Source organism: Aythya ferina (genome assembly GCF_964211825.1).
Source record: "Aythya ferina genome assembly, chromosome: 2".
In the NCBI taxonomy this organism is placed as follows: Eukaryota; Metazoa; Chordata; class Aves; order Anseriformes; family Anatidae; genus Aythya; species Aythya ferina.
In genome coordinates, this window is record NC_140297.1 from 118,298,287 (window position 1) to 118,309,917 (window position 11,631).

Consider the following 11,631-nt stretch of genomic DNA (forward strand, 5'->3'; position numbering starts at 1 on the left):
GTAAAGCAAGTTTCTGTTTGAATCTTTTATTCATAGTCTGATAAAATTTCATCTATTTATGCAGATTGTTCTCTTTTAGGCAGAGTAAACCCTATCTTGATGTGTTTATCCTAACAGTGAACAAAGCACTCAGCTTTCAGGTTTAAATAACTCTTTTAATTTGATTTCTCCTTCAAAAGATGATGTATATATATTTAGATCATTTACTACTCTCAGCAGAATAATCACAAGCCAGTTTGCCAGAGACTGCAAGGAAATTTGTCTCTATGGAAAGCTTTATAATTTAAAAAACAACATCTAAAATCACCTAACTTTCTTGTCTACTGGAACTGTTCTCTGGAAATGCAAAGATAAAGGAGGATAACTCATGGTTCATTTCCTCTTTAGAAAAGAAAACCTGTTGTTGCAGCAAAACCTGCATGCCACTTTCAGAATGGATATATGTATTAAGCAGATGGTTTTAAATGTAGAAGGTACAGGTACCTTCTTGGGGTGGGCCATGTGCCTTTGCATCACGGTTCAAGGACAGAGCAGTGGGAGCACATCACAGCTGGGTTCTGCACCCCCTGGTTCCCTTGCATGGAAATGATGATGTTGGGAGAGGACAGGACCATGGTTGTGTCTCACCCTGACAAGGGCTTGAAACACAGGAGAGACGTATCCCTTAACAGGCTACTACTGTGTCCAGTAATTTAGAAATAGTCATAATAATAAAAGCATCAGATATGACCTGGACCTGTAGAAACTCTGTCACTTCAATCAAATTTAGCACCAGAACTGCTGCACTCAAAATATCAAATTTTAGAGGGAAGAAAATGAAGCCTAAAGAAGGCCTGTATGTTCTAAAACACTTGTAAGCCCTTTCGAATGAAAAGATCTTTGAAAATATTGACATGGAAATATTTAAAATCTGCCATTGATCATATCTTTGATCTATAGGTAATTCAAGAAAATAAGGCCTGATAACATATCTTATAAAAGCTGATGAACATAATCAGCAGCTTTCAGCCTGACTGGATATTGAATGCTCCTTTATATAGCAATAACTCAAAAGAGTAGGAAGCCATTGCCCAAAATAAATGGAAATAAAACCATGAGGCCAAACAGGATTCCCTAAAGCTAATTGTAAGCTAGTCAGGCTTCGGCATTGATTTATGCAAATGCATATGTTTGTATGAGGGAGAAAGGAAGACAAATATTTGTGAGAGCAACCCTGGGAACAGGCAGAGAGGCTCAACAACAGCCTTGGGTTTTCACATAGGGCATCACAGCTGTGTAAAGTATCACTGGAAATGAACTGTCTGCTTGTTGGTGAGGTATTTTGCTCCATTTTGGTGGTTTACATAGCCAGCACCAATATGACTTGCCTATCCTTGGCATGTATTACATGGAGAGGGCAGATGCAGGATTTTCTTGACTTTGGTATAATACACAGAAGTGATTGAATTTTTGTTTTAAAATACTAACTTGGGTAATGGATTTTATCACAGCTGGCTACAGACATGCTCATCATGGGGTTTAAATGAACAAAATCAACTGTACTTTTCTGCCTGTCCTCCACAGAGATGCCATGAAGTGGAGCCCAAGGCCAGCTGCTGCTCTGAGTGAGTGCAATATGAACTGAGGGCAAGCACAGCTTGTGCAGTAGAAACGAAAAACAATTTCTATCTATTTCAAGATGCTGTAGGATGGAAGTTTTTATATCGATAGTCATGATGGATTCATTAAATGTAATTTGAAACCAGCCTGGTACAAAATTGTCCAGAAGTCTGTTAAAATCAATGTAATTATGGAGTGAGTAATTAGAATTCAATCAGCAGGGAAAGCTGCTGATTCCTAAAAGAGAGAAATCAATATATAGTTTGGCAGAAATCATAAATTGTAATGGCTACATTCTGTAAAATTAGAAGGCAACTTGTTTTATTCCTTTAAGATTATCAATTAATTACATCTTTCATTCACACTCCCTCTTTGGGTCTCTACCCAGCACACACAGCTCTTTAATTGTGTTTTTTACATGAATCATGGAAATTTAGCTCATGATAAGCAATTTTTATGTTCTGATCAATTTTGGGAAAATGTCAGTTTAAAACAAAGATGCAGAGATAGAGACAGATTTCTTCATGCAAAGTGAAAATTCACTCAGGCAGATTGCTCTAATACTTATATTAATCATTAAGGTAAATACAAAGATTTAGTCATCTCACAAAACTTGTTCTGTTGGTATTTCAGGAACTTGGAGCCTGGTCTACACTAAAACTTCATAAGGTGATATAATGGGCATAGTGGTGTGGAGTACCTAAAATGGTTAGCACCTCATGGTAGAAACTTCAGTGTTTTGAAAGAAAAAGATTAGTATGTAAGTACGAAGTATGCAACTTCCAAAACTGTTAAAATGGCCTTCTGAGATTTCAGGGAGAACAAGTTGAGAACCAGATGTCACTGTGCAGATCTGACACAAAATTTTTGTCCTTTTTTTTAAAAAAAAAAATACAAATTCCCATTAAAAGCAGCAGAAAAATGTGAAATTATGTGCAAGCATATTGTACTACCTGCCTTGAGCCACTTCTTCAAAGATGAGTATTAACAATTGTAATAAAAACACAGGAAAAGAAAATCATATGGAAAAAAATTGTGCTACATATCTTTAGCCATCTCATCAAAGATGTAAAGATGTGCATTAATAATTTTAGGAGGCTTTCTTAGCAAGCCCCACCAATTTGAGTTGCTGAAATTCAGCTCTGGAGCATGAGAGAAAAGCAAGCAAACAACTTTCTGGAAAAAAAAAAAAAAAAAAAAAAAAGCAGGAAAGAGAGGAGAGTGATCTAAAAAATTATAAATAATAGATTTTATTTCTGTGATCTGTAGGTGATCCTCAGTTCATCTGCACGCAGTCTTGGTTACAGCGCAAAATATCAATTTCTCAGTCCTGCAAACTGAGCTTAGCAGCTAGTCCATCTGTTGAGCTATAGTAACAGGCAGAGGCTGTACTGTACTGCTGGGTGTTACTTGTATCCTGGGTACAGTGTAAGGTTATAATTGCAAGCAGTGACCTCCTTTTCAGCTGCCTGCATGGGGATTTGTAGCAGGCATATCCTAACACAAAGTGAGACATTTTGTAGCTGGGGACTGCCATCATTCATTTGCTCCCTAGGGACAGGGGAAAACAAGCAGTGGGTTACAAGTGGGCCCTGTGTTTCTGTCCTGGGCTGGTCTCTCCTGCTTTTCTTTAGGCTAGAGTATTGACCATCACTTCTTTGCAGCTCATCAGGCTCCAATTCAGGTCAGCTGCGTGCCTAGATGCTGGTCTGTGGAATCATGGGAAGGTATTGCTGATCCCAGGATACCCTGATTTGGCATTAAGAGTAAAGCATTTTAATAATCTAGTGTGAATCTCAGACTTGTGCATGTCTTCAGCTTCATCCTGCAGAGAAGCTCTTTAAGTCCTTATGAGTCTCTGCCATTTAATATTATGCTAGATAGGCTCAGGTTGCAAAAAGGAAGGTACATTGGCACCAGACTCTCTTTTTTTATCACTGCTAAATATCAGGCTGACAAGACTGATAATCTTCCCTGATTACTTCCTTCATGTTTTATTAGAACATGTTCCTGCATTCATTCAAATATTTAATTTCGCTATTGATGGCTGCTTCCTAAAACATAAACAATTCTGTCCTGGTTTGAAAAAAAGGTTTATATGATATCCAATAATTGCCTTAAGTGACAGCAACCACTGTTACTAGCTCAATGCATTCTCCAAGGTTACTGGACTCAAGAGCATTTTAAACTACTAATTGTTTTTCTGCATGCTTCTTTGTTTTTCCCCTGGTCTGATAATTAATTTCTTCATTCCTTCCTCAGGTTTTCATGTTCGCACACTAATTTTCTTCCTCAAGCTCCTGAAATGCTTTTGTGTTCCTTGGCCTTTTGATAGAACCACCATCCTCCTGAGCATACACCAGTTTCTTAGGCGGGACTCTGCTAAGTACGGTGACCCTATAGCTGCCCCATCAGCTTTAGCAGAGTCCCTGCAGATATATGCAAGCGTGGCTAGATGTGGGGTTGGCCCCCTAGCTATTTACAAATAAAATACCCTTTCCCTTGCAGTTCCTCCAACTATGTAGTACTCGACTGGGGTCAGCTAATGTGTAATGGGAGGCTCTAGATTCTTTACTCTGGCTTCCTGGTCAGGTACTGTTCCTTAGAGAGAGGCTTTTTGCTGCTCGATCAAGGGACTGACAACATCTGGAGGGTATTTCTAAATAATCATAGCATCACCAGGACTTATACTTTCCCTGAGAAACAGTCATGGAAGAAATAGATAAAGATCTAGACAGGCCTGAAGTGGAGAAAGCAGTGGCTGTCAGACTCTGTGGAAATAATGTGACTCAGCCTCTATGAATATGGACGAGGGTGTTGGCTGGGATAGTGAGAGTGAGCCACAGCCACCAATACCTTCATGACTCTCAATCCAAAGTTTTTGGCAGCATTAACATGAGAGTTGCTCACACTAATGCAGGAGAGCCTATACATGCCAGAACAAAGTACATTACCAGTGCCCATTAGCAGCTGTTAGTTGGTAAGAGGATTTCACTCTCCCATGACATGTGTTCCCTATGTTTTGCAGTAGCTGTATACTTGCAAATATTTACACTGATTTACAATGGAAATCAGAAATGTGAAATTTGTTGACCCACTCTGGTATGTGATTAACATCTCAAATTCAAATGTGCATATCGGTTTTCCTGGAATACAGTTTATTACCTATCTCATTTAGAGGAAAATTTCACATTATGAAGCATCAGTCTTTGTTGGCCTGTTGACTAGCAGAAAGCAATCCTGCCTGAATACCCATACACCCAGAGGTACTGTACATGAAAAGGATGGAGAACTCATTTTATCTGTACACTTCAAGATATTAAATTGCCTGTAGTTGTTGCAGCTTTTCCTGTCAAATTATCCCATCTTTTGGTGGTGGTGATGGTAGAAGTAATGGTGGCAATTCTGGGTTTCTAATGCTAAGATTGGGAAAAAGAAAAAAGGAAAAAAAAAAAGAAAGAAAGAAAGAAAGAAAGAAAGAAAGGAAGGAAGGAAGGAAGGAAGGAAGGAAGGAAGGAAGGAAGGAAGGAAGGAAGGAAGGAAGGAAGGAAGGAAGGAAGGAAGGAAGGAAGGAAGGAAGGAAGGAAGGAAGGAAGGAAGGAAGGAAGGAAGGAAGGAAGGAAGGAAGGAAGAAAGAAGAAACACCAAAAAAACAGAAGCAGAAAGTGTGATTGTAACAATGCAGAAATGAAAAAGGATGCTCAGGGGCAAGTGTAATACCTGAAAGGTGTTGTAACTCATTTATTGAAAATGACCAGGTTTCATACTACCATCATCTTCGTAAAAGATTGCATTCAGCCCTCTTTGACAGCTTAGAGGTCTCTTTTTTTATATAACGTAATCTTTACAGGCAGCTGCCAGAGAATGCCCCGTAATGAAGGCAGGAGCTGAATACAAGATACGTTTATGTCATAAGGTGAATTTCATACATGTTTTTGAAGTTGATCCATCCATTGCAAACCACAATCTGATATAGCTAAATGAGAGGCCCCATTTTGCTGGTAGCATGGCATAAAGGAAACTTAATCTGTAGCTTGCAACCCCAGAATAGCATTGCTGCACAGCACATATGCTTGCTGGGGACAAGACCTCCAACCTTCTATAGGAGATATCTTACCTTATAGTCAAAAAGCATATACTAAAAGTATATTTGTAGGCTGTCAGAAAGAAAAGATGATCTGAAGACAAACTGCCCCGTCTCATTTACTAACAATCACTTAATTCCTTTAACAAAGTATCTGTCCCTTACCACCACCACCCACACAAACTGGGAGTTGGTGCTAGTGAGGCTGGTGATTCAGTGGGAGTCTGAACCGTTCTCTCTTGTTAGTTCCTGGTGATGGTTTTGGGGGAATCCTCTGTTGTTTTACAGCTGGCAGCTAGCAGCGGGCTAGTTGTCCCACCTGGAAGAAAAAATGTGGCAGTAATTTTCCACAAGTCCTAAGCTGCGAGAGGAGTAGTCACAGGTGCAAACTCTAGAGTGGTCCAGGCTGCAGACACAATAGGAGCCAAGTTCCATGTTGTGGAGTTGTGGACTATCAGATTAATAAATACAAACTACAAAACAGAACGTATTTGGCTCTGTGTAGTGCATGGACACTCTGACAACAAGGTACCAATGGGATTTGCTAATAATGGTTTTGTTTTGTTTTTCATTTTTTTCTGTGATCTACCAATCATATGGGATTTTTTTTTTTTAACAGCTGACATTATGAAAATCCTAACTATTTCCATTTGTTTGTTTTTGAACACTCAGCTTGGCAGTCAGTCCTATTACATTGACACAAACAACAGGTGAGTACCTAACATGAATCTGATGACAGTGAAACAGATTAAAGAAAATAAACAAAAATTCCTGATACTTTAATTCACTCCTGGAAGTTTAAATTGGTGTTGTAATCTCAGTTCCTTTGGGTTGACCTGCAAATTCAAAACAAATGAACAAATACAAATAAGTCAAAAGAGTATACAACAGCATGTATGTGTGTGGACAAACATGTTGGTCTTAATATATACGACAAAAATAGATTTAAGATGGATGTAGTTGGAAAATGTGGCCAATACTGACCCAAATATTCAGTTGAGGATCCTAAGTGTGTACAGTGACCACATTTCTTGTGGTTTCTTCTCATCTAACATGCAAGTCAAAAATCTTCAATCTCTGCTGACCAAGAACTTTGCAGTTTATAAACAATACAATAAATAATGGTATCTGTGTTCTAGTTCTACAAGTACTGTCAAATAGTTGCCACAATGGTTGTAAAGGTTTCCTAAACAGTATATTTTGTACCTAAGCATTTAGCTTTAAAGGGATAATTATGATGCAGAACATTTATTTGTAAAACACATAGAATAACCTGTTTTGTTTATTCTTTAGCTGTTTCCTCATAGTAATTATTATAATCCTGAAAATTACAAAACAACAAAAACATTTAAGCTCTTCCATTTCCAAAATCAAGAAAGTTCCCAAGCACATTTAAATTAATAATAATAAAGCCAAGCTAAAATAAATAAAAACAATCTTTCAATTTCAGATCTGGTGTGTACTAGGAAAGTCACCCAAGAATATGCTATAGTTCCAATGATAGTTAGCAAGTGTTTAATTGTGCACATGGGTATTTCTCCAATATGAAGATGAATGCTAAAATTGTTTTAGATTCTCTCATGAATGGGATATTAGATCATATTTCCCTTTCCAGACAAGGAATAGTCTAGCAAAAGAAACACTGCATGAGTGCACTTGTGGAAGGTTATAATTTGTCCCAAGTTAATTATCATGTATTCTTAAATTTAATTCCAAGGATGGCGAGATGGAAAACTGTGATACTGTCTGGAAAAGTTCAGCAGTCAAAATTCTGAAGAAAGAACTGACAAGGGGAGTGGGTCATTAAATTTTCTTTGAGGAAACCACATTTGTTCTATAGGTAATAGTGAGGTAAAGAAAGAACATTGCTTACACTGGAATCACGAATAAGAGAAACTCATTGAAGAATTCAAAGTTTAATTCAAAGTTTCCTTAGTAGGAAGCAATGTTTCACCATATAATAGGTTACCATAAAGAAGGTAGGGAGTTATTCTGTGTCCTTTCTGGGGAAGAAAAGGGCATGAAATCAGTAAGGGGAAAATTCAGACTTGGTTGCAAGAAGTTTCCTAAAAATAAAGAAAAACCTTTCTGAGGAACCTAATTAGTAGAGAGAAAATAAGCTAAATCCTGGAGAGCATGATTTATTGAACTGAGCTGAGCCAAGGGAAATTACCAGGAAACCTGTGAGATTTGCTAAGACTTTATGATCCTGGGGCATCACCGTGGTGTTCACTTGCGCTTTTTCTGCAGCATTTTGCAATAGTGGAGCCTGAAGGCAGGAAATATGGCTGTGTGTGTGTGACAGGATGGAAATCCCTTAGGTTAGAAAACTCTCTGCAATCACTCATGCTTCCAGAATAGCTCCAAGCTTAGTTCCCAGTCTGAGCTGAAACAGCTCTTTCCAAATCTCTGCTTCAAATACTCCAAGATTAGAGGCACATTTAGTTTTCCTTGGCTACTGTTCTTTTTAGTACATAAAGTAATGGAAGTCTTGATTAAACTGTTATGAAGATACAGAGTTTAATTGTCCATGCATGCTGTTGACCCTCCTATCCATCCAGTCTCCCAGTCCTGAGGTTTTAATATGTGAGGGTGTTCACAGAACCAGGAGCACACATAATTCTAAACAATGATCTCGCTAGGAGGAGGGATAAGAGCATGAGACATGCAGCTTTATTCAGCACCACATGATGGTCAATTCCATCAAATATTGCCAACAGAACTAGCAACATTAGCATAGTAATTAGTCTAAAAGTTTATAGCTAAAAGAAGATGGCCCACCAGAGCAATCACCATTGTTTCAGTGTAATATCTCCATCTAAAAACCCAGCTGTGAGAATATTTCTTTGGCAGAATTCAGGCAATAATAGGCCCCTCTTGGTTATGCCCCCTCAAAACCATTTTTTTTCTTTGTTTTATATATATCCCAACTTCTAGCTAAAGGGAAGTGTGTGATAAGTAATGAAATTGCTTCCAAATCTTAGGCTAACTAGCATCCATCCTACATCCAGTATGGTGTACTTGCCTTAGTTTTGCTTAGATAATTTCCTCTGTAATAATACCTTGAGGAGGTGCAAAGGCATAGTACGGTACTGACACTTGGCCACATATGAATCATTACACAATGACCAAACATTTCAGACTAATATCACATTAGATTAAAATAAATAAATACATACATACATAAATAATGTAGTTTGCTTTTGATCTCTCTCCTATACAGTGTCTGGATGTCGATCTGCCTAGTCTTTATTTTATTTTCCACCCTCCTTTGCCCTAAAATTACTCAGTGACTTTTTTTCCTGACATATATGAATACTGTAATGTCATAGTTTGCTCAGTGTTTGAATCCAGGCTGTCAGAATGGGTTCAAATTCCATTGGTCCTAATAAGAAATGCAAACATTCAACATGTAGTACAGTGCTGACTCTGGTAAATATAACTGTGTAGTGTTTCATTTCATTCAATTGTCCTTTATCTGTGCTTCAGCTGCCAGATTGTCATGTCACCATATTTCTGCTCTTTATTTCAGGTATTTTAGGATGGAAGAGGAACCATAACACCGGAATGACATATTTAATGTTATGGTGTCTTGTTTCAACAGATTGTGAATCACTTTGGAGGCACACTCAGTTGCATGTATCAGTTTGTTTCTCTGTCGATTTATATAGACAGCTTGTCAACAGATGTTGAATCAGTGCAGAACTTTCTTCTATCAAAACAGCTGTTGTGAGAAAGGGGATTTTGTTTGTATCACATTTAGGGGATGTGTAGTGACCAAAGCATAATAGTCAGATTTTTCTTCTCTGACTTTAAGTAATTATATAAAAGAAAATAAAATTGCTCTATGACATTTTTAAAAACTGTATAACGTCTAAGAGCAATCAGTTGTAGCTGAGAAATACAGATTTTATAGTGAAGATAATGACTATTTGTTAATGTTCTATCAGTAAAAGGAAAAATAATAAAAAAGATTAAAACAAAACAAAACATAGAATACATCCTTTAAGATGTTTAAAAAGGCATTAAAATCAAACAGTTATGAAATTCCCAATTAATTTTTTGTGAACACCACAATACCCATAACTGAAACACCAAAGAGACTGTCTCCCAGTTAGGCACTCTAACAATAAGCTATTATTCTCTAGGAGGTACCATAATCAAGCATTATTTCAGAGAACAAAGATAAACACCCCCTTTTTTCTAGAAGTAGGCAGAATAGAAATTATCAAGCTACATAGCTTTTACAGTCCCTGTTCAAAAGCCCTGGAAAAACAATTCTTTCTTGGAATTTTCTCATGAAAATGATGAAGGCTTCCAGAGGAATGTCCTTCTTTCACAAACCTCATTTCAATAGAAAACCAGTCTTCTGATGCTTGGTAAGGACCTCATTCATTCATTGATTGATTCTGTGATTCAGGACTAGGTTAGCAATCATCAGAGTGAGAGAACTAATATTTGGTGAAACTGTGACCTCCAGGTTTTCAGATGGTCTGTCCAGGAAGACTGCACTCAAGTAGGATGGTAGTACAGGAGGCCTGTAATCCAACCTCCAGCACAAGGCTATGGGATCAGGCCATGTTGCTCAGGGTTTTATTTAGTCTTGTGTTGAAAACCTCCAAGGATGGAGACTACAAAACCGATATGTTTGATCTAAATTGTTGTGGTGGTTTTACCATGCTAGGCAGCTAAACACCACAACCTCTCTCTCACTTTTGTACACAATTGTCTCACAATTGTACATGTATCATATAATGATACATGAGAATATAGAAAATACCATGCTCACCAGTGCTAGCACAAGGGGATTAAAAGAACAGGAGATACTCTTAACCTTCCTGGACACACCTGTGTCTGGAAGACTTCGCCATTCTTTTAAATACAGAATGGATTCCCCTTTTTCAAAAAAATCAATTTTCAGGACATCCTGAGGCATTTTCCAGCAGTGCAGTTGACATGATAGTAGCTGCCATTTGAAGAACATTTTAGAAATAGGGTAAGATAACACACTAGCCTTCAGTAAAAAGATGGCAACTACTGTTCTCTTTTGGCCTTCCTTTGAGACCGGAGCCCATTAAATAGCTTCCCAGTTAACCCACTGAAGTATTTAAGTCAAGTTGTGGACTTCTTGTTTTGTTTTGTTTTCTTTTCTTTTCTTTTTAAGATACTTCTTAAAAAACAAAACTTTTTAATAGCCGAAGAACAGGCAATTTGAATTGCCTAATATTTTTGAATGAGCACACAACTTGCTTTGAAAGGCTTTGTTAATTACCCCAGCATAGCAGTTACTGAGCAAATGAATTTTATACCAAGCTTGTGCAGGCTTTTTTTTTTTTTTCTCTTCATTTTAAATAAACAAGCAAATGCCCCATAGCAATGCTTACTAGAGGCAAATTTTAGCCTCCGAACTGAGAAAAGGAGAATGTTGTAGGTGGTGTATTTCTAGCTAATTAGCTGAAAATTAAAAAAGCTCAAGGAATTAAAATAGAACTACTTGCTGAATGGTTTATGCCCTCGAGTAAAAGACACCTTCATTATGATAAAATGCTTTTAATCACCAAAGGCTTCTATAATCGGATCTCTATCAATATACAGCACACACCACTGAAACATGCAATAGTGGTGTGGCCCATGCTGAAATTTAGTGAGGTAAATGATAGTGGCACTTGGAATGAATTTGCCTAAACTAGAAATATCTGAAGGTCTAATCCTTCCCCTTTGGAAAATGATCAGGCCAAACGCACAGCTTTTTCACATCTGATACCTGAGTCATGCATTTTATATTAAAGTTTTCTTAAAAATAAAAATCTGTGACTTCTGATTCTTTAAAATTTGTATACATGTGTAGATGGCTGAGCTAGCCTTGCTAAAAACTGAAAAATGTCAGCTGGAAACTTGACATTTGAGCTGCATGGAAAGTTAAGTTAGAGCAAGGGATTTCCTGGCAG